The sequence below is a fragment of the Myotis nattereri genome (genome assembly GCF_964212035.1).
Source record: "Myotis nattereri genome assembly, chromosome: 3".
In the NCBI taxonomy this organism is placed as follows: domain Eukaryota; kingdom Metazoa; phylum Chordata; class Mammalia; order Chiroptera; family Vespertilionidae; genus Myotis; species Myotis nattereri.
In genome coordinates this window covers 27,481,521-27,506,110 of record NC_138077.1, presented here as the reverse complement: position 1 = coordinate 27,506,110, position 24,590 = coordinate 27,481,521, and the positions used below count along the sequence as shown (strand labels likewise).

Below are 24,590 nucleotides of genomic sequence, written 5' to 3'. Positions count from 1 at the left end.
CTGCCTAAATCACGGGCTCCATTTCACTGCATAAACAGCCAATAGTTTTCCAGTAGAGAAACCAGCAATGATCACACAGTTAAATAATAGCTACATACCTGCCAGGTTACTGTCATTTTTGGCATCCTTGGCATACACTCTTAATTTGGCCAAATACTATTTCAGTTACTGCCATGCCATTCCCAGAGGTAGTCTTTGGCTTTGTAAACTGATCTGACATCTGCAGTGCTTCCAGGAATGAGGTTTAAAAATATAACAGTGTCTGTGGAGAGGTATATAGAGACATGAGAGTTAAAAATAAATATACATTTTTTCATTTGGGAGTTAAATATATTCCTTATCCATGACAATTTTTTGAAACATACATATTTGCTTTTCATCTAAGCCTTAAAGAAAAATATAAACATACTAGAGGCCCAGTGCACAGAATTCGTGCACAGATAGGGTCCCTAGGCCTGGCTGGCAATCAGGGTTGATCGTGGTCTTACTTCTCCAGGCTGCCAGCTGTTGGCTGGGCTTTCCTTTCCCCAGCTACCTTCCCCCACTGCCAGCTGCCAACTGGGACCATCTTTTTTTTTTGTGCCACCCCCTGGTGGTCAGCACACATCAAAGCAAGCGGTCGAACTCCCAGTTTCCTGATCGAACTCCTGAGGGAATAATTTGCATATTAGCCTTTTATTATATAGAATGATGAAAGCTCAAAGCACTATAGCCATGTTGGCAAATTTTATGTTGCTTAAAATCAGATTTTTTACAGCAGCTTTTTAAAACTATCCCTCATGTTGTAGTTAAGTATAGATTTTATGGATTTATTCCTCTCAGTTTAATCTCACTAATCCTTCCCTTGATTTAACTTTGAATTTCTGGTTTTACACCACTTTCCCTAACTATAACCAGGATAGTCATGTTGATACTATCCCACCTTTTTTAGACTTTCTAAGGAACAAGTTTGATAACTATAAATTTTTATCAGACTATATTACTTTCTGTTCAAAATTTCCCAATAATATTCTTCTAAATCTGGAACTACTTGAAAGTATCCACTTTTTAAAAAAAAAAAAAATGTAAAACAATATGCTATTATTGTTTTGTGGATTTTTACTCTTGTTTACTTACCTGAATATTTTTCCTCTTCTCTCAATGCTGTTATTTCTAATTTCCTATCAAATTCTTAAAAGTAAATGTGTTTTTATTTATTGAGGTTTTATTAAAAAATGTTGAAAAAGGATGTTGTCCTCTTGCCACCTTATTTTTCAGGGAATCTGTGCTGATTTAGACCAGCATTTTCAAAGGCTAATATGTTAAATGATGAAAGAAACCTTTCCCAGGCCAACTAACTTTGGAATTCATTTCATTAAATTTGATTAAATAAGGTTCTTTGCTGTAAAACTTTACAGAATAATAGACAAAAACATTTTATAATTCTCTAATAGAATTATACAAACTCATTTACCTAAATAAACTTCTTGTGTCTAAGAGTCACTTAGACTTGCATGTTACTAAACCAGTTTAGGGAGAATGTGGATTAAATGTCAATCACTTCAATATCATATTGTCATTAAACTATTTCTGTCTTTTGTTTATTTTATTTGTTTGTTTTATATATATTTTAAATAATTTTAGAGAGGAAGGGAGATGGAAGAAGAGAGAAACATCAATGATATGAGAGAATCATTGATCGGCTGCCTCCTGCATGGCCCCAATGCAGATCAAGCTCACAACCAGGGCATGTGCCCTGACTGGGATTCAAACTGTGACCTCCTGGTTCATAGGTTAATGCTCAACCACCAAGCCATGCTGATTGGGCTCTCTGTTCCTAGTTGGACATTTCATGTGCCAACTAGAGGCCTGATGCACGAAATTCGTGCAAGGGCTCAGCCCTCGCAGCCCCAGTTTCATCCAGAAGGTCATCCAGAAGGATGTCAGGAAGGTCATTTGGCTGTCTGGTCTAATTAGCATATGATGCTTTCATTATTATAGATACCCTCCCAGGACAAATATTGAGTGTGTCCTAATTATTCTTCTACAGGTTGAACACAGAGTGATGAAAGGGCCAAAAAGGTCACTGTTTAAATAGAGTTTATATTTTAAAGGATAAAAGATAACATACAAGTAGATAAATTCAAGTACTGATGAGTGCCATGTACAAAATAATAGTGGATAAAATGGGAAGAACTGAGAGAAGTTTAGGCGGATTCTCAGGAAAAGTGTCTCTTAAAGGATGACATTTGGGCTGAGACTGGGATTAAAAGAGGAAACCATGCATATGAAGATTATAGGCCAGAGAGCTCAAAGTAAAGGGAAAAGCAGCAAAGCTGCAAAGGTGGAAATAAGTTTGGTGTTTTCTAATAATTTACAGTGTCCTGGCATGGTCAGAGCAAAGGCAAGGAGAAGGTAAGAGAGAGATAAGCAATAAGACTGGGGAGGGAGGCAGTGACCATGCCATGTAGAGGCTGTGTGGAGCTTGGATTTTAGTCTATGTGCAATGAGAAACCATTGGAGGGTTTAGAGCAGGAGGATGCCATGAATTTTAAAACACCACTATGGCTGCTGTGTGCAGAATGGCTAATTAGGGAGCAAAAGTAGAAACAGGCAAACCATTAAATAGACTATTGCATTAGCCCAAATGAGTGAAGATTTCTTGAACTAGGGGAGTAGCGATGCAAATAAGGTATATTTTGGAAAGAAATAACAGGATTTGCTTCTAGGTAAGGTATGGGAGCTAAGAAAAAGAAAATTAATGATAATTTCTACCTTAGTTTAATCAATAGAGTGGATATGGTGTTATTTATTGATATGATGAAGATTGGAGAAGGAAAATGAGGACAATAGGAAGACAAGAGCATACTTATGTTTTGAGATCTTGGTAAAGAAATCAAGTAGGCATTTAGATATATAAACTTGAAGCTGAGAAGAGAGATAAAGGCTGTAAAGTGTTTAGTATAGATGATATTGGAAGCTATGGGACTGAATAGGTTACCTAGAGGGATAAAGTTAATAGGAAAGAATGAATGACCTAGGCCAAAACCTGGAAGGTAACATATATTTTGAAATTAATAATTTTATAAATTTTTTAAATGACCTTGTGTCTTGAGAAGTGGGTGCCGGAAGCCAATTCCAGCATGTCAGCAGGACTGAATCATCTGGAGATGGCTGAGGGCATTTCCCAAAACATGAAAAGGATGCAAAAATGATTGCTTAAGCCAGATAGCTAAGGGCATCTCCATCTATATGTTATTGCCTCTTCCTGGCCAAACACCTGAGTAGCCATGGGCAGTTTTTCACCAATCTGACAATGGACTCTGTATACCTAACCCTACCCTTTGATGTGCATATCTACCTTGCCTTAGGACAAATTGTGTTAATAAATAGCAAGGGGTTCTGAGACAAGGAGAACTTGTTTTCTTTAGCCAAGCTCCTCTGGTTCCCCAAATGCCTTTCAAAATTATGTTTCCTCTCTGGACTCTTATTTAATCTACACGCAGCGCCTCCTCCAGATTCCTGAACCCTTTTAGATGCTGGATCAAGAACCCAAGCATTAAGTGGGCGTAGTCAGGAAGCTTCAGTATTATCTGAGAATGTGTAGACACAGTTCTGGGAAACCAAAGGGAAAACACATACCAGATCAGACCAAAGCCAGATATTGGAATTATGTTCTCAATCAGAATATATAACCCTGTGAAGGCAGAATCCTGAAGTCATATCATTCAGAAGAAGTACAACTGCTAGGTTTCTTACTCCTAGCTTATTAAAAAAAAACAAAACAACTTTTAATTTCTGATATATTAAGACATAACACTTGATTTTCTGAGAGCAGAACTAAAACATTAGTACTGATCCAGACAAGGAAATTCAACACAGTTATGCAGGTCATACACTAAGCAAAACTTTATTTACATTAAGAAATCTATTATGAAAGGAGTTTTTAGAGGTAAAATAGGCAGGTTTAGGGAGTTTTAGAAATAAAGAGGGTCCATGGGGGAAGTGCTACAAAAGTAGGGCTATGGAGCTGCCAAAAGGCATACATTCACAAAGGACAAAAGGTGCCACCTGATAAGGGGAGAGGAATACACCCATTCACAGAAGATAGGGAAAAGCCACCAGAGATAGAGAAATGCTGACAAATGGGAGAAAGAGGAAAACATATTTTCACAGGAGATAGAGAATTCTACCACTGAAGGCGGAGAAAAAGAGGGGATTCTCATGTGGGGTCTGAACTCTGAAGCTGTTATAGTGACAAATCAGGGGGGAATATCAAGAAACAAAGAACTGAAGCCTTTATAAACCTTAGAAAAAGGGGCTTATCGGGTCACCCCCTTGGGACCCCCTTCCTACGTGGGAGTCTGTACTTGTTTCCAATAAATTTCCACCTTTTCATATACCACCTTTTGTTCACGGCTTCATTCTTTGAATCCACCTGGACAAGAACCCAGGAAATAAATCACCTTTGCATCCAGCTCAAAAGAAGCCACGCGTTTCAGTTAGAATATATGCTTCCTTGCTATAAAGGATTTAGGGACTTCTTTTAAAATGCTACTGTTAGCATAGGTAGCTAGTTAGTTATTAATAAAGGAAGGGAACAAATGGAATCAGACATCATCCTGCTTAAGTAGGAAGTGGCAGCTTTGCAACCATAGGGTGGGGAGTGGGCGGGGGGTTGGGGATGGAGAGTGAGGGATAAACATAAAAAGGAAATTACTCTGTTGAGGCAAGCACAGTAGAAGCCAGATGGCAGGCAGAACTGTGAGGCATGGGTAGTAGGAGACAAATGGCAATCATAAAGGGAAGGAGTCTACCCTGGAAGATTCAGGAAAGGCATTGGTTAGGGGGAGGGCCCAGCACAAGCCCACAAAGAACTAGGAAGAAGATTGGTTAGTTTGAAAGAAAGCTTATCCTTCCCAAGTCCAAGGTAATATCTTCAAAGCTTAACAAAGGCCTGATGTTTGTTTGTGTGCTCTTTCTCCCCGGCAGCCCTGTGGGCCTGGCGGCGGGTGGGCCCAAGCGCATCACTGGTCACAGTCCCAGGTGCCATCAAGCCTTGAGGCAGAGGTACAGATGGGGAAAAGAGACACCGAAAGCTGTGTATCTTTGGATCTTGGCCCTCCTGGGCCTAACAGGTGTGGGTGCAGTTCTGAGGCCCCAGAGGTTGGACTTCTGTACCAAGATGGAGCTGAGCCACCTGGTCCTGGATGAGACATTGAGCACCTGGAACAGCCCACTGTTTTCACTCCAATAAATCATACCACCCTGCCTCCAGTGCTCCAATGCATGGGTCCCTGAAATGCATTTTAAATATATATATACATTTCAGAGAGGAAGGGAGAGGGAGAGAGAAACATCAGTGATGAGAGAGAACCATTGATCGGCTGTGCCCTGAATGCCCCACACTGGGGATTGAGCAGCAACCCAGGCATGTGTCCTGATTGGGAATGGAACTGGGACCTCCTGGTTCATAGGTCAATGCTCAACCACTGAGATTTGCTGGCCAGGCCCTGAAATGCATTTTTCACAGCTCCATGGAAGAATGCTATTTTTGCCAGCAACACCACTGCTATTGCAATGCATACTATCTGATATAATAAAAGACTAATATGCAAATTGACCAAATGGTGGAAAAACCAGTCGCTATGATGCACAATGACCACCAGGGGGCAGACACTCAATGCAGGATCTACCCCCTGGTGGTCAGTGTGCTCCCCCAGGGTGAGCGCCACTCAGCCAGAAGCCAGGCTCACGGCTGGTGAGCACAGTGGTGGTGGCGGGAGCCTGCCTCCGTAGCAGTGCTAAGGATGTCCAACTGACGGCTTAGGCCTGCTCCCCTAAGCCAGCAGTTGGACATCCCCCGAGGGCTCCCAGACTGCAGGAGGGCACAGGCCGGGCTGAAGACCGCCACGACAGTGCACGGATGTCATGCACCGGGCCTCTAGTATTTAATAAGTTCGAATCTGAAAATCTGTTTCAGCAATTAAAACAATTGAATAGAAACCGAGTTGATCCACAATAATGAAAATCACCAGCACTTATCAACCTATCTATCTATGATCTATCTTTTTATTACTTAGTGCATTGTTATATTATCCATAATCAATTAGCCAGTGTATAATGGCCTTTAAATTGGATCTTTAAAAAGCTGACCTGGTCATTCCAGTTGCTTGGCTTTTATATATGTAGTTGTATAAGCACATTCTGGCTTTGCACTCTATAGGTGCTGATGGAACCAGGGAATGTTTATAAATTACAGTAGAGTATTATTTACAGTCTTTCTGCTTTAGATTGGATAGGTTGGGCTGTAATTATTCTTTTGAACAATGACCTAACATTGTGGTGGTGAAGTGTAGGGGAGCAGAGGAAAACAGTGATAAAACTGAGACTGGAAATATCAGAAGCATTACAGCAGGTCGATGAAAGGCAACAAAGTATCACCAACAATTGGTCTGAAGCTCATCTGAAAATCGGTTACTATGATAAAAATATTTTCTTACTCAGTTAGAAAGAAAGACTTTTATTTAATTTAGTCAACATTTTCAAATAACCAAAACTGTATTATCTCAATCTTTCCATTTTTCCACTTTTTCCTTCTTAATTGAATCATAATTATTCACTATTAGACATTTTATAGCTCAACTGTTATATAAATTTTCTTAAAATCTGTGTTATATTATTATCTATTAAAAATAAATTTAATTATTGTGCTTATATTTTTAATCCTACCTACATTTACTTTACTTTAGTGTTTACAAATAAAATCAGATTAATATATTTGAAGATTTTATTGGGCTTGTAAAGAATAATAAACAAAGGTCTGATCCTCAAGCATCTTAAAACTTGGTTTGGAAAACAAATTAAAATCATGTGGAAATATAATTCCTACAGAACAGAAATTATACTGCAATTTAAATATATGTTTTTATAGATTGTTAATAAGTCAATAATCATTAATAAAATATGAAAAGCACAGAAATGCTCAGAGTCACATTGCAAAATAGTGGAATAGGAGGTTCCAGACCTCAACTCCCCACAGAAACAACAAATAGAACAGAACTCACAGACAAGAATTACATTACGGGAGTTCCAGAGTGGAGTTGAAAAGTTCAAGCACCTCAGTACAGCAAGACATTCAAGAATAGATGCAGAAAGAAGGTAACCATACCTCAATAAAGTAATAAAAAAGAAAATGAAAACATCCTGACATATTTTATTCACATTTCTTTTTTTAAAAAATATATTTTGTTGACTTTTTACAGAGAGGAAGGGAGAGGGATAGAGAGTTAGAAACATCAATGAGAGGAACATTGATCAGCTGCCTCCTGCACACTCCCTACTGGGTATGTGCCTGCAACTAAGGTATATGCCCTTGACTGGAATCAAACCTGGGACCCTTGAGTCCGCAGGCCGATGCTCTATCCACTGAGTCAAACCAGTTATGGCATTATTCTTGTTTCTATACACTAATAGCACATGTCCCAAAAATAAATTAAGAAAACAACCCTCTTTATAATAGTATCAAAAAAATAAAATATTTAAGAATATTTTTAAAAAATCTTTTTTGTTGAAAGTATTAACTGAGTAAAAGGTCTGCACATTAAAAACTATAAATCATTGATAGAATAATTTGAAGACAAATAAATGAAAAGATATATCATGTTCATTCATTGAAATAATTAATATTGCTACAGTGTCCATACTACTTAAAGTGATCTACATATTCAATTAAATCTCTAACAAAATTCTAATGGCATTTTTCACAGAAATGGAAAAATCAACTCTCTAATTCATATGGAACCACAAGACTCCAAAAAGCCAAAGTAATCTGGTAAAAGGAGAACAAAGTGGAACATATTCCATCTACTGATTTCAAATTCTATTACAAAGTTTTGGTAATCCAAAGAGTATTATGCTGGCATAAACACAGATATAGAAACAAATGGGACAAAATAGAGACCTCAGGGGAAAAAAGCAACTATATATATATATATATACTAGAGGCCTGATGCACAAAAATTTGTGCACTAGGGGGGGAGGGGGGGTCCCTCAGCCTGGCGTGTGCCCTCTCGCAGTCTGGGAACCCTCGGGAGATAACGACCTGCTGACTTAGGCCTGCTCCCAGGTGGCAGAGGGCAGGCCCAATCCCTAGGTGCAGCCCCCGGTCGGGCTCAGAGCAGGGCAGATTGGGGAGTTGGGGCACCGCCCCCTGTCATGCACAGAGCAGGGCGGATCTGGAGGTTGCGATGCCACCCTCAGTCACGCTCAGGGTAGGGCCGATTGGGGGGTTGGGGCACCGCCCCTGTCACACTCAAGGCAGGGTCGATGGGGATGTTGCGGCGCCACCCCCTGTCACGCACAGAGCAGGGCCCATCAGGGGAGTTGGGGCTCTGTACCCTGTCACACACAGAGCAGGGCCCATCAGGGGGTTGGGAGCTCCCCCCCGTCACTCACAGAGCAGGGCCGATCAGGGGGTTGAGGTGCTCCCCCCTGTCACTCACAGAGTAAGGCCAATAGGGGAGTTGGGGCACCACCCCCTATCACACACACAGCAGGACGGATCAGGGGGTTGGTGCACCGCCCTCTATCACCCACAGAGCACGGCCGATCAGGGGGTTAGGGCGCCGCCACTGTCACACTCAGGGCAGGGCCGATGGGGAGGTTATGGCTCTAACCCGTCACACACAGAGCAGGGCCCGTGCGGGGTGGTTGGGGCGCCGCACCCTGTCCCACACAGAGCCGCAGGGCGATCAGGGGGTTTGGGTGCTGCCCCCTGTGTCACTGATCCCGGTGCTGGGAGGCCTCTCAGCTCCGCTGATCCCGGTGCTGGGAGGCCGTGTGGCTCCGCTGATCCCGGTGCTGGGAGGCATATTACCCTTTTACTATATAGGATAGAGGCCTGGTGCACGGGTGGGGGCCGGCTGGTTTGCCCTGAACAGTGTCCTGGATCAGGGTGGGGGTCCCCACTGGGGTGCCTGGCCAGTCTGGGTGAAGGGCTGAGGGCTGTTTTCAGGCTGGCGGGTGACTGAAACTCCCAACTGCACCTTTTTTCCTTTTATTTTTTTATTCTGGGCCAGCTTTAGCTTTGAGGCTTGGCTCCAGCTCTTAGGCCTCTGCTGCTGAAAGCAGGTTTATGGCCTTTGTTTACCTTCTGTATTTGAAACAATGTTGGGATCCTGCTGGCTGAAGCCCGGCGACTAAAGCAGGTTTCTGGGGTTTTGTTTAGCTTCTATATTTGTAACATAGTTGCTTAGAGTTGCAGCTCAGAGGCCTACAGCGGCAGGTGGGGAACGTTGGAGTCCTCCGTCACTGAAGCAAGCAAGCCTCATGTTTGCTTTAAGCTGCCTGTCTGCCGGCCGCCATCTTGGCTGACAGTTAATTTGCATATTGCCCTGATTAGCCAATGGGAAGGTTAGCGGTCGTATGCTAATTGCCATGTTTCTCTTTTATTAGATAGGATATATATATAGGATATGTATATATATATATATGTATATATATACATATCCTATCTAATAAAAGGGTAATATTCAAATTAACCATCACTCCGTCACAAAGATGTTGGTCACCATAGCGACAAGATGGTGGTGCCCAGTCCTCTCAGCCCTGACGGAGTCACCCAGTCCCAGGGGGGTGGCCACTAAGAGTGGGCAGCATGAGCGGCCTGGCGGAATGCTGGCTGCATTGCCACACCTGGTTCAGGCCGGCCCCCTGGAGCCGGAGCAGACATGGACAGGGACAGGGGGGCCAGCCCGCAGCCTCCGCTGCCGAGTGCAGTCCCAGAGAGGAGACAGCGGGCCCACCTCCCACAGAAGCAGCAGGGGTCTCTCCCGCCTCCTGTGGAATGAACATGCGTCCCTCCCGCCTCCTGTGGAAGTGGTGCGGCTCCCTCCTGGCTTCCATGGATGCTGCAGCTTGCTTCTGCCTCCCATGGAAGCAATGTGGCTCCCGGTGGAAGCGGTGGGTGGCCTACTGCATGCGATATCGCACAATTAGCTAGTAGTATATATATAGCCAAGTAATCTGTCAAAAAGCCTCCTTGATTACAAAATGGGGACAGTGTAGTTTCTCCAATAAATAGTACTGGGAAAATGGGGTATCCACATGCAAAAGATTGAAACTGAAACCATATCTTGCTATATACAAAAATCAATCAAAATGGATCAAGGACCTGAAGCAATGAAACATTAGGGGAAAAAACTCCTTGACATTAGCCTTGGAAGTGATTTTTTTTTTTTTTTAAATAAAACCAAAGGCACACAAAGAAGCAAAAATAATTAGGTGACATTACATCAAACTAAAAAACTTCTGCACAGTTAAGGTAACCCACAGAATGGGAGAAAATATGTGCAAAGCACATATCTAATAATGGGTCAATTTCAAAAATATATAAGGAGCTCATACAACTCAGGGTCTAAAGGAGGAGAAAATGGGAGGTGGTGGTCGAAGGGTACAATGTTTCAGTTATTCAAGATAAATAAATTCTGGACCTCTATTATATAACACTAGTAGCCCTTCGCAAGAATCCATGTGCCAGTAGGTCGCTACCGCCCTCCTGTAGCTCTCTGCCTGCTGTCCTGCCCTCCTGTAGCTCCCTCCCACACCCCCTCCCTCCCCTCATAGCTTGCTACCCTGGCCCCTCCTGTAGCTCTCTGCAGCCGGCTTGTACCTCACTAGCCCACCATCCTGCTGATCTGTGATCTGGTCATGATGTGCTTCGTTGTTATGCCTCAGGTCGTAATGGCTAATCAGCATATTCCTCTCTTATATAGGAGGATAGTATCTATAACTAACAATACTTGAAAGATACTGTTAGATAGAACTTCATGGTTTCTTCTTATCACACACCACATGCATGCATGAACAATGTCTAGCACAGCCGAGGTGAACCTGAGGAGGGGCAGTGAAGGATTAAAGAAGACAGACAAGAGAATACAGTTGGGACCAGGTAGGATCACTCTGCCTGGATGGGGAAATGCTGGGAGCCGGTTCAACCTTGCTGCTTGACACAGTCGCTGCAGGGAAGAAATATCTGCACAGCATATGTTTCAAGGGACCTGGCGTATATGGCATACTGTTCTTAATATGTTTGCTCCCCTTCTTGGCGCTATGTGTTTTAATCAAGGTCACCTCTCCGAGAAAGGTTGTTTCCCCAGGTAGGGATTTTTCCCTGAAGTTAGGGAGGGAATAAAACCCCTTAACTAAGTGCCAGGTGGGTAGTTAATCAATTTAACTACGAACAATCACGCTTAAGCTACATAATCTTTACTCCCTGGAATGGAGATAAGAAATGCCCTAACCTTTGGAATAGAGATTGACAGGATTAAAATCAACTGGTATAAATACAGATGCAACAAGACAACAGGACACAGAACCTAGACATAGAACCTATGGAGAGAACCTGGCTGAAGAACCTAGAGACAGAACCTGGCTACAGAACCTGGATAGAACATGGCAAGAGAACCTGACTAGAACCTGGTGACTGAACCTGACTGGAGAACCTAACCAGAACCTGGCTGAAGAACCTGGCTACAGAATCTGGTGACCAAACCTGGCTGGGGAACCTGGGGAACCTGGCTATTGAACCTAGAAAGAGAACATGGACACAGAACCTGGCTGGAGATCCTAACCAGAACTTCGCTGGAGATCCTGAACAGAACTTGGCTGGAGATCCTAACCAGAACTTGGCTGGAGATCCTGGCTAGGCTGCTGATCAACTAAATGCTGTCTTCGTGTCATTTCTTCTTCGCCGACTCCGTCCACACCTTTGGGAACCCCTGGACCTGCTGGGGTTGGACCCCAACAGGAAATCAGGCAGGCAGGCAGGTGAGCGGTTAGAAGCCAGTGGTTAGAAGCCAGTGGTCCTGCATTGCAAGAGGCAGTTGGACATCCCTGAGGAGTCCTAGATTGGAGAGTGTGCAGGCCAGGCTGAGGGAACTCCCTCCTGGGCCTCTAGTATATAAATAATCTAGGTGTCCTACTCAAGTGACACAAAACTATACCAGCAAAACAAATGCTGCCTAAATTAGCAGAATAATTCACCAAAAAGTAACATATAATCTCTATGGACAGGGAGGAATGTTTTTAGTAACCATTGTAGGAGAGGATATTCCAGGCAGAGCAAATAGCATAAACAAGTGGATAAGAAAGGACTAGACACTTGAAAGATGCTGAAAATCTCCATTACTGCTTAGATTGCTGGCATGGATGGGCAGCAATGTATTAGAAAAAACTTAATTAACATTTATTAAATACCTCCTGTGTTCCCAACACTGTTGTGTTTTACATCTACTTACTCTAATTGTCAACACATTTCTTTATGACCCCATTTACAGAGGGGGATCCTCTTCCTTAAAGAAATAATAATTTTTTAAAACTTGACACAGCTAGTTAAATTGTTTTAACAGTTGCTAATCCAAGACTGACTACAAGATTCTGCTTTTTAAAAATATATTTTTATTAATTTCAGAGAGGAAGGAAATGGAAGAGAGAGATAGCGACAACAATGATGAGATAGAATCGTCGATTGGCTGCCTCCTTCACATCCTGCACTGGGGACTGAGCCTGCAACCTGGACATGTGTCCTGACTGGGAATCAAAACATGGCCTCCTGGTTCAGAGATCAATACTCAACCATTGAGCCACACCATTGAGGCAAAGGTTCCATTTTTGAATATCATGTCTCAAGGTTTGTGAGAGGAATTTTTTGGATATTGTGATACACGGGGGGAGTAGATTACTTTTAAATTTATATTTATATTTTAAGAAGGCAAACCAAATTAATGCTGCTGCTTGTGGCCTGAAGGCTTGGGAAGTAAAGAGCCATTTGGAAGGTTCCTGTGATAGATCTGACAAGAATCAATGAAGATGCCAACCAAGTCAGTGGAAGTCAAAATAGAAAGTATGGGTAGGTTTCAAATCTGCATAACGATTAGAATAAATAATATTTGGAAACTACCTACATTTAGACAATTAAGGAGTGAGAAAAATTAAGAGTGACTACTACTTTTCAAACTTGAGAAATATGGTATTTTTAAAAACAATGCATGGTATTTTAATATTTCCAAATACAGCTACTCATATAATTTTTTTCAGAAGAACAATAATTCTCTTTGTGGGAAAATTTCAGCACCTTTGAATACAAGGAGAGCAAATCTAAGCCTTAAAGTCAGTTCTAATTCTAGATCCCACAAGCTTTTGGATTTATCATAGGAAGCCTCTTTTATCCATCAAGCCCTGGTTATTTTGGACAGTAAGGTGGAAGCTGATGTTCAGAAGAATTAACCCTGGATTTGGTATTTGGGCTTAAGTAAATCCTGGACCCGCTATGCACAAGCTGTGCACAGCTGTGTGAGTTCATTCTCTTGTCTGAACCAGAGGGTAACAATACCCTTCCTTGAGCTTGACTGTGAAAATTAAACTTGAAAGTAAGTGAGAAACATGTCGTAAGGAGCACTAAATGTCTTCCTCTAAGTTCTGTAAAATAAAGAATACCTGCTTATTTTAAAATATGACAATATTGTTAGTAATAATTATTGTATTAGCTAAGCAAGTGCAATAAATACTGCTAAAATTCTGGTATAAAAAAATGCAAAGGAACAGAGCTATATTCACAATCAGAAAAAAATATCCTGTTATCCAGTCTCTGCAATTGCTTTATAGGCCACCCTGCACAGGATTGGGTATTTCAGATTTAAATCTAATTTTAATAAATTTAGATGCTTAAATTCTCAAAAGCATTTATAATTCCTATAAAATGTTAAGGAGGATACAAAACAGAGTATTTGAAAGTACTTAGCACTAGTTAATATTTAGGTGGTTCTGAGAAACTTGAATGAAAGGAGGGAATAAACAGTGAGAAGCAAACTGTATTTATTCATTTCAGATGCATAGTGAAGTATATTGGCATTGGTTAAAGCAAAGATTTGTGAGTCCAAAAGATCTGAGTTTAAATTAGTTTATTGCCTAAATTACACTCAGCAACTTAACCATTCTAAGCTTCAATTTTATCTAGAAACTGTAGAAAATAAAATTACTTTAATTGTTGGTTAAATTAATTGATAAATATATGTTAATTACTTAGCATATTTTCTGGATTATAAAGAGTACTAAAATATTGATAGCTATTTTGTTGTTGCAGCAAGCAGTGCCATGATCATCATCACCATCTTTATGTGCCCATTATCTTTAATCAAAGAGTTGTCAGAAACAGTGTTTACAGAATGTTTTATACAGAAACACTTTATACAGAAACACTTTATACAGAATGTTTTATACAGAAACATTTTCCCCATAATTATACAATAACTCCCAATCTTTCAGTGGGATGCTTGGTTTATCTGAAAAGGATTTTTCAGGAATTTAAAAAATTTTAAAAGTGCTTTTTTTAAAAAAAAAATATGCTTATTGCAAAAAAAAAAAATCAGTTGTATCATTCTTGCCATTCAACATTAATATGAAGAGTAACAAGACTTTTAATGGGAAAAAGTGAATATGAATTTTGCAACTAAACAAAATAACAACACCTTTTATATCCAACAGAATCTCAGAGAGCCTTGGCCATTAGCCATCATCTGCATTATCCTCTGTCTTCTTCATTTCAAATTTGAGATTTTTTTAATTTATTTATTTTTTTAATATATTTTATTGATTTTTTACAGAGAGGAAGGGAGAGAGATAGAGAGTTAGAAACATCGATGAGAGAGAAACATCGATCAGCTGCCTCCTGCACACTCCCACTGGGGATATGCCCGCAACCCAGGTACATGCCCTTGCCCGGAATCGAACCTGGGACGTTTCAGTCCGCAGGCCGACGCTCTATCCACTGAGCCAAACCGGTTTCAGCAAAATTTGAGATTTTTAAACATGATTTTTATATTTATGTTATTCCATGAGGTTGCAGTTTAGTTCTGAACTTAATCTTGGCAGATTGCCACCCCTTATTCTGACTGAGGTTTCATTAATTTGAAGCATGAGATTGGTAATATTAGTTTTTTGTTTATTTTTATGCAGCTAAAAACCATTTTGCCTCAATTTGTGACACCTTTTCACAGGGTTGTTCATCTAGAGGCCTCTCAAAATTCTTAACTGGCCTCATTATTCCATTTAAAAAGTTTTTGGTTTTTTTTTTTTAAAAAAGAGCCCAGAAGCCTCATGAGTCCACAGAGGGTAATTTCAGAGCATGTGAGAAGTGCTGTACAGCAGGGAGAGTCCTGGGCAGGAAGTACTTTGCAACTAGCTGTGAACAGTGACCCTTGACAATTTCTTTGACACTCAGAAGAATGTCTGAACGACCCTTAATGTAAGTCCCTGCTTCCTGACTTCATGGCATTCACTGTATGCTGGATCACAGCAACTTTTATAAGGAAGTATATCTATGTGCATGTGTATAATTAGCATTTTTTCCAAAAGTGCACAAATTTATCTACATATTACATTGAGAAAAAGTTGTGAGGAAAAGAGATTCCTCCCTAAACGTTAGATTTGTTAATAACAATGCATAATTAATCAAAGCAAAGATATGCAAACCATCTTAAGAAAGTAGAAGGGATTTGAGATTATAAAACCTCAAAGTGCTATCTTGACTAATACATTAAAATATGTGGAAAAAGTATAAGTCTCTAAGAAGGAGAATTAGCTGGACAGGAAATAAATCTAAAATTATTGAGCACTCACTATATTTTCATTCTCACACAAACACTATGAAACAAATATCATTGTTATCATTTTAAAACTGAGACACAGAGGATAAAAAATTTGCCCAACATTGTATGGCTGGTTAGTGCTGAAATCAAGTTGGACAAAAAGAGTCGCAGCAGCAAAAAGAGCATAGTCACCCTAGCATGGTTCAGAGTAAACATATTCCCACCCAATGGACTTGGAGTGCTTCATTCCATAGCTATCCCATCTGTGGCAATGGTGGGTCAGTTTACCTAACCCTGTTGTCATTAGTCAGTCTTTTCTTCTAAGGGAATCTATTTGTGAAGAATCCATACTATCCAGGCATTTTATAATTCATTTTCTCTTCTACAAGAATACACTCAATACATTGAAATAAGTATTCTGATAGGTTTGATAAGTTTCTTATTATAAATTTATAAAGTACTCTTTCAATCTATACTCAATTGTTTTTGACAGGCATGTTTTCATCCAAAAATAATAGAACACCATATTAACAGTGGCTACAATATAGGAGTTAATTTTTCTCTTATAGTAAGAAGGCTAAAAGTAGCCAGTTGCTGGTTTTGATTTCACAGCTTGCAATGCCAAGACCAGATCAGAGATTAACTTAGCCTTCTCTTTGTGTCATAAGATGACTACCTGAGCTCAAGGCATCATGTCAGCATCCAAGGCAAGAATTAAGAGGAAGGGTCTGTGTCCATTATATCTGGGCAATTGATCATAGAAAAAAAGCTTTCTCAGAAATTCCTCAGCAGACATTGACCAGGACTGTGTAATTTGGCAACTCTTATCAGTAAAAAGATGAGAAAAATTAGTGTTTGAGTTTTTCAGTAGAGAAGAGAAAGAAGAAGAAAGTTGGGAATGTTGTGTTAGAATCTAGAATAGCATACATGAAAGAGAGATCACCTCTAGTGTTGTTGATACATTTGGGCTATGAGCCTGTAAGTTTAATAACCAGACTTTGACCATGATAGATACAGCAAGGTGAAGGAAAGGATCAGTAAAAGACAACAAGACCAATTTCCCCTGGAATAACCTTTACAATACTTTTCATTCATTTTGAAATGTCTAAAATTGTAATTAAAATTTCCAAATAACCAGTGGTCAGCACAGTAGAAACATTTGCCTTGGAATTATTATAACGTTTTATCAAATTTACTTCACCATATCCAGGTATGTGTAGTCCCAGAGTGGATTCTTCAGAATATAACATACCAAAAGTCTGGGCAGGTATAAGACTAGTAGGGCACCATGACCAATTAAGATTTCATTTATGTGAACACCTATGAGTACGAGGGGAAAATATTTAGTTGAGTCCTATGGTTGATGAAGCACACCACCAAAAATCAGGACAAAACAATGATTCTTATCAATGGTGGCATAAAAATATTGAGGAAGAAGCTCCACTTGAGGTATAAAGTCCAGGTGCATGGTCTGAAGATGCTGGTGGGTGCCAGAGAAAAAAATGTTTTTTAGAGTAGAACTGAAAAGCTCTATGAATCAAGATCATTCTACTGTACTCTTAATTATATTCACAAGCTAAAATAAAGTTTCAGGTTGTTGGCAAATAGTAGTTACTTAATAATTTCTTGATACAATATATACTAGTATATACTAGAGGCCTGGCGCACGAAATCCATGCAAGGAGTTTGGCCCTAGCAGCCATAGCAGCTTCCCTCAACCCTCACAGCCCCAGCTTAGACTGGAAGGTCATTTGGCTGTCTGGTCTAATTAGCATATTATGCTTTTATTACACACACACACACACACACACACACACACACACAAGTGCTCTTGAATTGAATGTATAAAGTCATTCAATAGAATGGTCTTATGAACATGTGATGGTTATTTCTCTACAGTCCTGAGCTGTGCTCACTGGAGGACAGTGAAAGAAGAACAGTGACACTGCCAATGGGAGCAATGGTGAGACTGGGGGTAAAGGCTTTCAGCCTATTGGACCTGCAGAAGAGAGGGAAACAAGGGATTTGTGTGATAGTAGTTAAAAACACAGTCTTTGGAGATAAACATCATTGATTTGAATCTAGGTTCTTTCAGTAACTGTGATTTTTGGTAATGCAACCTTGTCATGTTTTGGTAAAGCAACTATCAGCTGGTAAGGGAGTGTTTGATGGCAGACCCATCACTCCCAAGGTTACACCCTCCCTGGAGGCCATATCCATTGAAGGCAGAGGCATGGGTATAAAAGCCCTTTGTAAATGTTCTATAAACTAATTTTAGAGTTTTGTCATTTATTAAATATTTATATTTGTTGGAGGAGACACAGGTCTGAAATCATTTACATGAGTAATACTCCAGACTCTGGGGACCAAAGTCCAATTACTACTATTGTTACTGTGATTCTTTTCATCAAATATCACCACAGGCCATAGAAAAATTTAAAGGTTAATTTCCCAGTGAGTTAATGTAACTATCATCCTGAACAAAGATTATCTTTACTGCATTTAAAACATTCCTGAGCTATAGAACCATGTAAAGAAAATGGATGAAACTATATTAATACATTGGATAATATCTGGCATAATCTGAAGGAAGATAGAGTTGAATAAACAAAAAGGAGACATAGTGTCAAATAAACTGTAGACACTGTAATAGCAAACGGATTTGGGAGCTTATTATCTGTAAAACTCTATGTTAAGCCCTTCAGGGTATACAAAGACGAATACATTTACAATTTAGTATGCAAAAAATAAAAGTGCACAAAAATCAGAATATAGTAAGTATAAAAATATTGCTAGCAGAGATCAAGAGAAAGAGACATCAGCCCTAGCTGGTTTGGCTCAGTGGATAGAGTGTCCACCTGTGGACCAAAATGTCTTGGGTTCGATTCTGGTCAAGGGCAGTTGCAGTCTCCACCCCATCCCAGGAACTCAGGGGCATGCAGGAGGCAACCAGTTGATGTGGTTCTCTCACATCGATATTTCTCTCTGTCTTTCTCTTTCTCTTCCACTCTCTCTAAAAATCAATGAAAAAAATATCCTCGGGTGAGGATTTAAAAAAAGAGAAAGAGATATCACATGTGTTTGGTTGAAGAATTCAAACAATAATGATAAAAATAGCTTTCATAAAAGGTATCTGTGATTTCAACATTTAGGATGGGGGAGAGACAGGGTGGGAAAAGCATACCAAACAGAAAAGAGCAAGAACAGATTGTTCATGCTCAGGATTATACAAAGGAAAGTCTTTTGTGAACAGAAAATAGTAGAATTGAGAATGTGGGGTATGTTTAAAGAAGTAGGTGGAGATCAAGGTAGCACAGATGATTGGGTGGTAAATTATTGTTTAACCAGAGGCCCGGTGCATGACATTCATGCACCCTTTCGCAGTCCAGGAGCCCTCGGACATCCTCAGATGCCACGGAGGTGGGCTGCTTCACTCACCAGCTGTCAGCCCGGCTTGTGGCTGAGCAGCGCTGCCCCTGTGGGAGCGCAATAACCGCCAGCGAGTAGCTCCTGCATTGAGTGTCTGCTCCCCGGTGGTCAGTGTGTGTCACAGTGACCGGTCGTACCACCATTTGGTCAATTTGTATATTACCCTTTTATTATATACTAGAGGCCCGATAAACGAAGATTCATGCAAGAATTGACCTTCCTTCCCCTGGCTGCCAGCACCGGCTTCCCTCCCGCACCCAGGACCTGGGCAGCTTCACTCCGGCTACTGCCAGGCACCCAGGACCCAGGCTGCTTCGCTCCTGCCACTGCCAGGAACCTGGAACCTGGGCTGCTTTGTTCTGGCCGCCATGGCCACCCACAGGGGGTGTGCTCCAAGCCGCACCACGGCCGCTCAGAACACGTTACCAGCCCTGGTGTGTGTCCATTGGGGTGGGGGTGTGCTCCGAGTCACGCCGCAGCTGCTCAGAACAAGTCCTCACCCCTGGTGTGTGTCTGCTGGGGCTGTGGGCAGCACACAGTCCCCTCCCGCCCATCTGCGTGCACAGCTCCTCCTGAGCCATTGTGATGCAGCCTCCTCCTCACCTGGTCATGAACGTTACAGCCTCCCAGCCTAATTTGCATATAACCCCTTTATATCCTATATAATAAAGAGGTAATATGCAAATTGAAATTCACTCCATCACTCCATCACAAGATGGCTGCACCCACAGCAGAGGTAGGGTTAATGAGCCTTAATGAGCAATCAGCAGGGACCTGAGGCTGCATGGCACTGGGCCAGGGCGGGGAACCTCAGGCCACAACCCCCACCCTGGTGCTGGGCTGAGGGACTTGAGGCTGTGCCCCCCAACTGGCAGGGCTTGAGGGGGGACCTGAGGCTGTGCCCCCTGCCTAGCGGGGGTTGATGGGGATGGGGCTGGCTGGGTCTGGATCTCGCGCAATTTTGAGATGCACGTGGGTGGATGGGGACTTGACTTTGGGTCCCGTGGCATGCCCCAGACTCTAATAGGAGGAAGATTTTCATATACATTTTGCTATTTTTCTTTTCATCTCTGACACTTCTATTATAAAGGGCAAATAGCAATATTAAAATATTTCCTCTAATTCCTTTTTAATTTTCATGAATTTTGTGCACCAAGCCACTAGTGTATATACATAGAGAGAAAGAGGATAAAGATATACATTCATACAATCTTATATTCTAAATTTAAAAATATGTCCTTAGTAAATAAATGCATGTTTGCCTCATTTTATACATAGACACTCTTAGAATGAGAGAACATGTAATTTAAAGTGATTTTTAAAAAAACTCCTCTTCCCTTTGGCTTCCAATATCAGTTTGGAGATATATCACTAACAGGGATGTGGATAGAAAAGGTGGGTTCCTAAAGTGCAAAATAATAACTTCTTAACATTCACCCTGTCTGTTTCATCCTATTGAAACCTCTAATACATATAAATGTGTGTGCTTGTAACTTTGAAGGCTCAACCTCTCCCCAAGGACTCAAATTCAAATGAAAGGCTGTGATCATTTTAGAGGTGCTGTAACCTTCCCCTCTACTACACAATGGAATATCTCAGAAATGTGACTCCTTTGGCTAAAGAACAATGAACAGCTGGATTACTTTTCTTCTGTTCCATTTTCCCATCATCTTTTCAATCCCACTTTTCCTATTGCCAGTCCACTTCCTACCTATTAACATCTTTCCTTGGCATCTGTTATCTAAGGTATACTCTGAAAGAGGATATAGTTGAATCAACAAAAAGAAGGCATTAGGATCAAATTAAAAACTATAGTCATATTATGTTCTGCAAGCTCCACAACGTACTCTCATCAGCATGGATATCACACAGAACCTCTCCACCTTTAAGATCTCAAATGAGGTGCCTTCTCTCCATTATTATAAACCCTTTACATTTTCTTTTTTCAGGTTCATTAAATTTGCTTTTTTTCCCCCTCTCAGTGTGAACTCCTTTCACTCACTCCTGCCAAATTACTCAGTTCTTTAACCTCTAATTATGATCAACTCCAGAATTCATCTTGACCTTTGTTTCCACCACTGTAAACATCTCCAATCTCAAATTTCCCCAGAGTTTATTGCCTTTCTCTGCTTCCAGGGCATGAATTATTGTTGATTAAAGATTTAAATGCATTAGGCCGAAGTCCTCTGGAAAAAAAAAGGATGACATTCATCTCTTACTGAGAATTCACTAATGCAAAACATTATTTAATTCACACTTTTTTTTCTCATTTCTTAGCATACTTCCAAAGAAGCAATACCAAAATTTACATATCCCCATATCTTTCAAAATTCCCAATTAACATATGCATATTTTAAAAATATATTTTTATTAATTTCAGAGAGGAAGGAAGAGGGAGAGAGAGGAAAAACATCAAGATGAGAGAGAATCATTGATCGGCTGCTTCCTGCATGCCCCCTACTGGGGATGGAGCCCACAACTTAGGCATTTGCCCTGACTAGGAATGGTACCTGACCTCCTGGTTCATAGGTCAATGTTCAACCACTGGGCCACACTAGCCAGGCATCATATGCACATTTTAATAACAATTTTCATTATAAACTTTTTTCTGGCAATATGTCCCAAACTCAGAAAATACATTTACCATATTTATCTCTTATTCTATCATGTGGTGTCAGAGAAAAAGGTGTTTCCCTTCTGAAATTTAATCCCAGCATTTATATTTTAAAATGCTCAACTTATAATACGTAGCCCCTTTGTCACCACTATTTATCCCCCAAACTGAATGTCTACCAGAATGTTGCACAATAAATCCTACTGAGACAAAAATATAGTTCATCACCTAGCTCTCTTCATATAATCAACTAGTAAACCAGTAAACTTTCAGACCATTTTTTTCATGTACCCTCAGATCAGCTATCAAGTTCTTTAAAATCTCTGTACACAGTAAATCCTGTCCCCAACTGTTTTCAATGTTGCTGCCTCCATAACTGAAAAGCGGGACTCATGAGATATTGGCTTCACCTTTGCAAAAATCTCTTAACTAGTTTAACTGATTCTGTTCTTATTTCTCATCCATATATTACCGACAGATTAATCTTCTGAAGATAATGCACCATTACATTGTTTGCTTCCTTGATAATATTATCATTTGCCAAATAGCTTTAATTCTTAAGACTCTCCTGAATTGGCCAGCTGTATTTTCCAGCTTTACACTATTCCTCAAAATGAGCTTTATACTCCACTGAAACAGGAACAAACATACACTGTCATAGTGGAAATTGCTTGTGTATTTTCAGTTGCCCAGTACCTTTTGAACACACTTCATGTGTTGGGATTTTTTACTATATGAGTCCAGCCTCCATGACTATCAGGAAACAGGCATATAACCCTGGTTCTCTAATCATATATACTGGCTTGAAATGAAAGAAGAGAAAAATCAGATAAGAAAGAAATTGTGTGAAGTTAAGGCGAGGAGGCTAATGAGATACTCAGCATTAAAAGGCAAAAATATAAACTTTTCTCCATGAAATTCTGAATTTGGTGTTCTGTGTCAACTATTTTTATTATAACCCCTTCATTTTATTGATTTCAGAGAGGAAGAGAGAGTGAGAAAGAGATAGAAAGATCTGTGAATGAAAGAGAATCATTCATCAGCTGCCTCCTGCAAACCCCACAACCCAGGGATGGAACCCTTACTGGAAATTGAACTGTGACTTCCTATTCAGCCCTCAATAATGGAGCCACACTGGCTGATCTAGCAGCTGTTTTTTGAATAAAGTTTTATTGTAATAACACAACATTTATTCTTTTACATATGACCTATGACTGTTTTTGTGCTACAATGGCACTTAAATAATTAGGACAGAGATAATATGGACTGAGAAACTTAAAATATGTACTATCTAGCTCTTTACAGCAAAAGATAGATGACCCCCTTAATACTTCTTGGTTTCAAATGCATATTTGTAAAATAAAATTCATATTACTATAGTTTAAAATTTTTCAAATTCTTAATAATAAAATCAAAAGCTATATTTCTTAATGTTCTTTAACATCTTAAAACTTCTAAAATAAAATAGGTTTTCTAAGTACCATTTTAATGAAGTATTTAGTTTCATTAATTTTATATATCTGAATTTCCACAAGGGAATGCAAACTCTACAATTATTCTTTGTGAAATGAACTTGGCACCTTCATGTACATATGCAAAAATAATCTAGTCTGCATCACTGGTTAGTTTGATCCTTCTTATTAGCAATTACTTTTTAAATTTTAAAAATATTTATGATGAAACATTTTCTCTTACATGTGCAATTACCTGTATTTTCACATTTGTTTAAACAGATATGCACTGATTTCACTTTTTTTTTTAGCCAACCAAAGAAAGGCTATGATTAGAATAAGTAAATGTTTTTATAAATCTATCCTAAGAGGAGAAACTAAGATGGTGGCATAGGTAAACACCGGGAAATTGCTGCCTCCCACAACAACTTCAAAAGTACAACAAAAAGACAAAACGGACATCATCCAGAACTACAGGAAGGCTGGCTGAGTGGAAATTCTACAACTAGAAAGAAAGAGAAAAACACACTGAGAGCCAGAGGAGCTGCGGAAGTAAAGTGCAGAGGTACAGAGGATCTCGCATGCGTGGAAAGGGGCTGTCACCTGAGGATGCGGCTGTCTTTTTGAATCGGGAGGGAGTCACAATTTCCCAACTGCTCTGAACTCAGGTTCTGGGAAGTCTCTGGGGACCCAGGACTCATACGGAGAGAAACTGGACTGTCTGGCAGCAGGCAGAACTCTGAACTTTAGGGCGGCTTTCCCTCATAGGTGCTTGCAGCAATTATCAGGACACTGAGATGCAGGGCCCCTTAGGGCAGGGCTGAGGACTAGCCATAGCTGCTTGCTCCGCCCTTTGATTCCATGAGACCCTGCCCCACCCAGGCTGAGGCAGAGGCTTTTGCATATGAATGTCCTGACCTTTTGCAACCTGAAAATTACCTAACAAACTGCAGCTGGGCCAGACAGACCCAGAACTTCCAAGAGAAGGCCCAAGGCCCCACAGCGGCTTGCATTGCTTCACAGCTGGGCCTCATCAGGGCACCTCCAAACTCCAAAAAAGGAAGGGGAATCTGCAGTTCTCTTCATAGCTCCTGCTGTGTAACCTCAGGCAGAGGCTAAATTAGCACCTCCTTAGATCCAAGAGCCAGTGTACCCAGTGGTCAGAGGGGGACCATCCAGATTACAACTCCTCAGATCCATAAGGGACACACTCAGGGGGCAGACTCAATGAGCATCAAAGCCCCACTGAAGAAAGTCTTGCCCCATAAGGGTGTCTTCAGCACAGAAGTTCTCCCACTGCAGACACAGCTGATTCTCACTGCCAATTGGCCTGGAGGTCAATTCCTCCCAGTGATCCTACAACAATCAAGGCATAACTACAACAAGACTGTGCACAAAGCCCACAAGGGGGTACACCAAGAGTGTCCACCTCAGGTAACTGGGGAGGCTGAGCCACTGGGCCCTACAGGA

At 40.7% G+C, this 24,590-nt stretch overlaps 1 long non-coding RNA gene across 1 annotated transcript in view; it reads right to left on the bottom strand.

The window, feature by feature from the left end:
• The window catches only part of LOC308517363, a 115,002-nt gene that overhangs the window by 8,801 nt on the left and 81,611 nt on the right, over nt 1-24,590 (bottom strand). The window contains exon 3 of the long non-coding RNA XR_013995827.1: nt 99-262. This is a non-coding gene — a long non-coding RNA (uncharacterized lncRNA). The remainder of the gene's footprint in view (nt 1-98; nt 263-24,590) is intronic.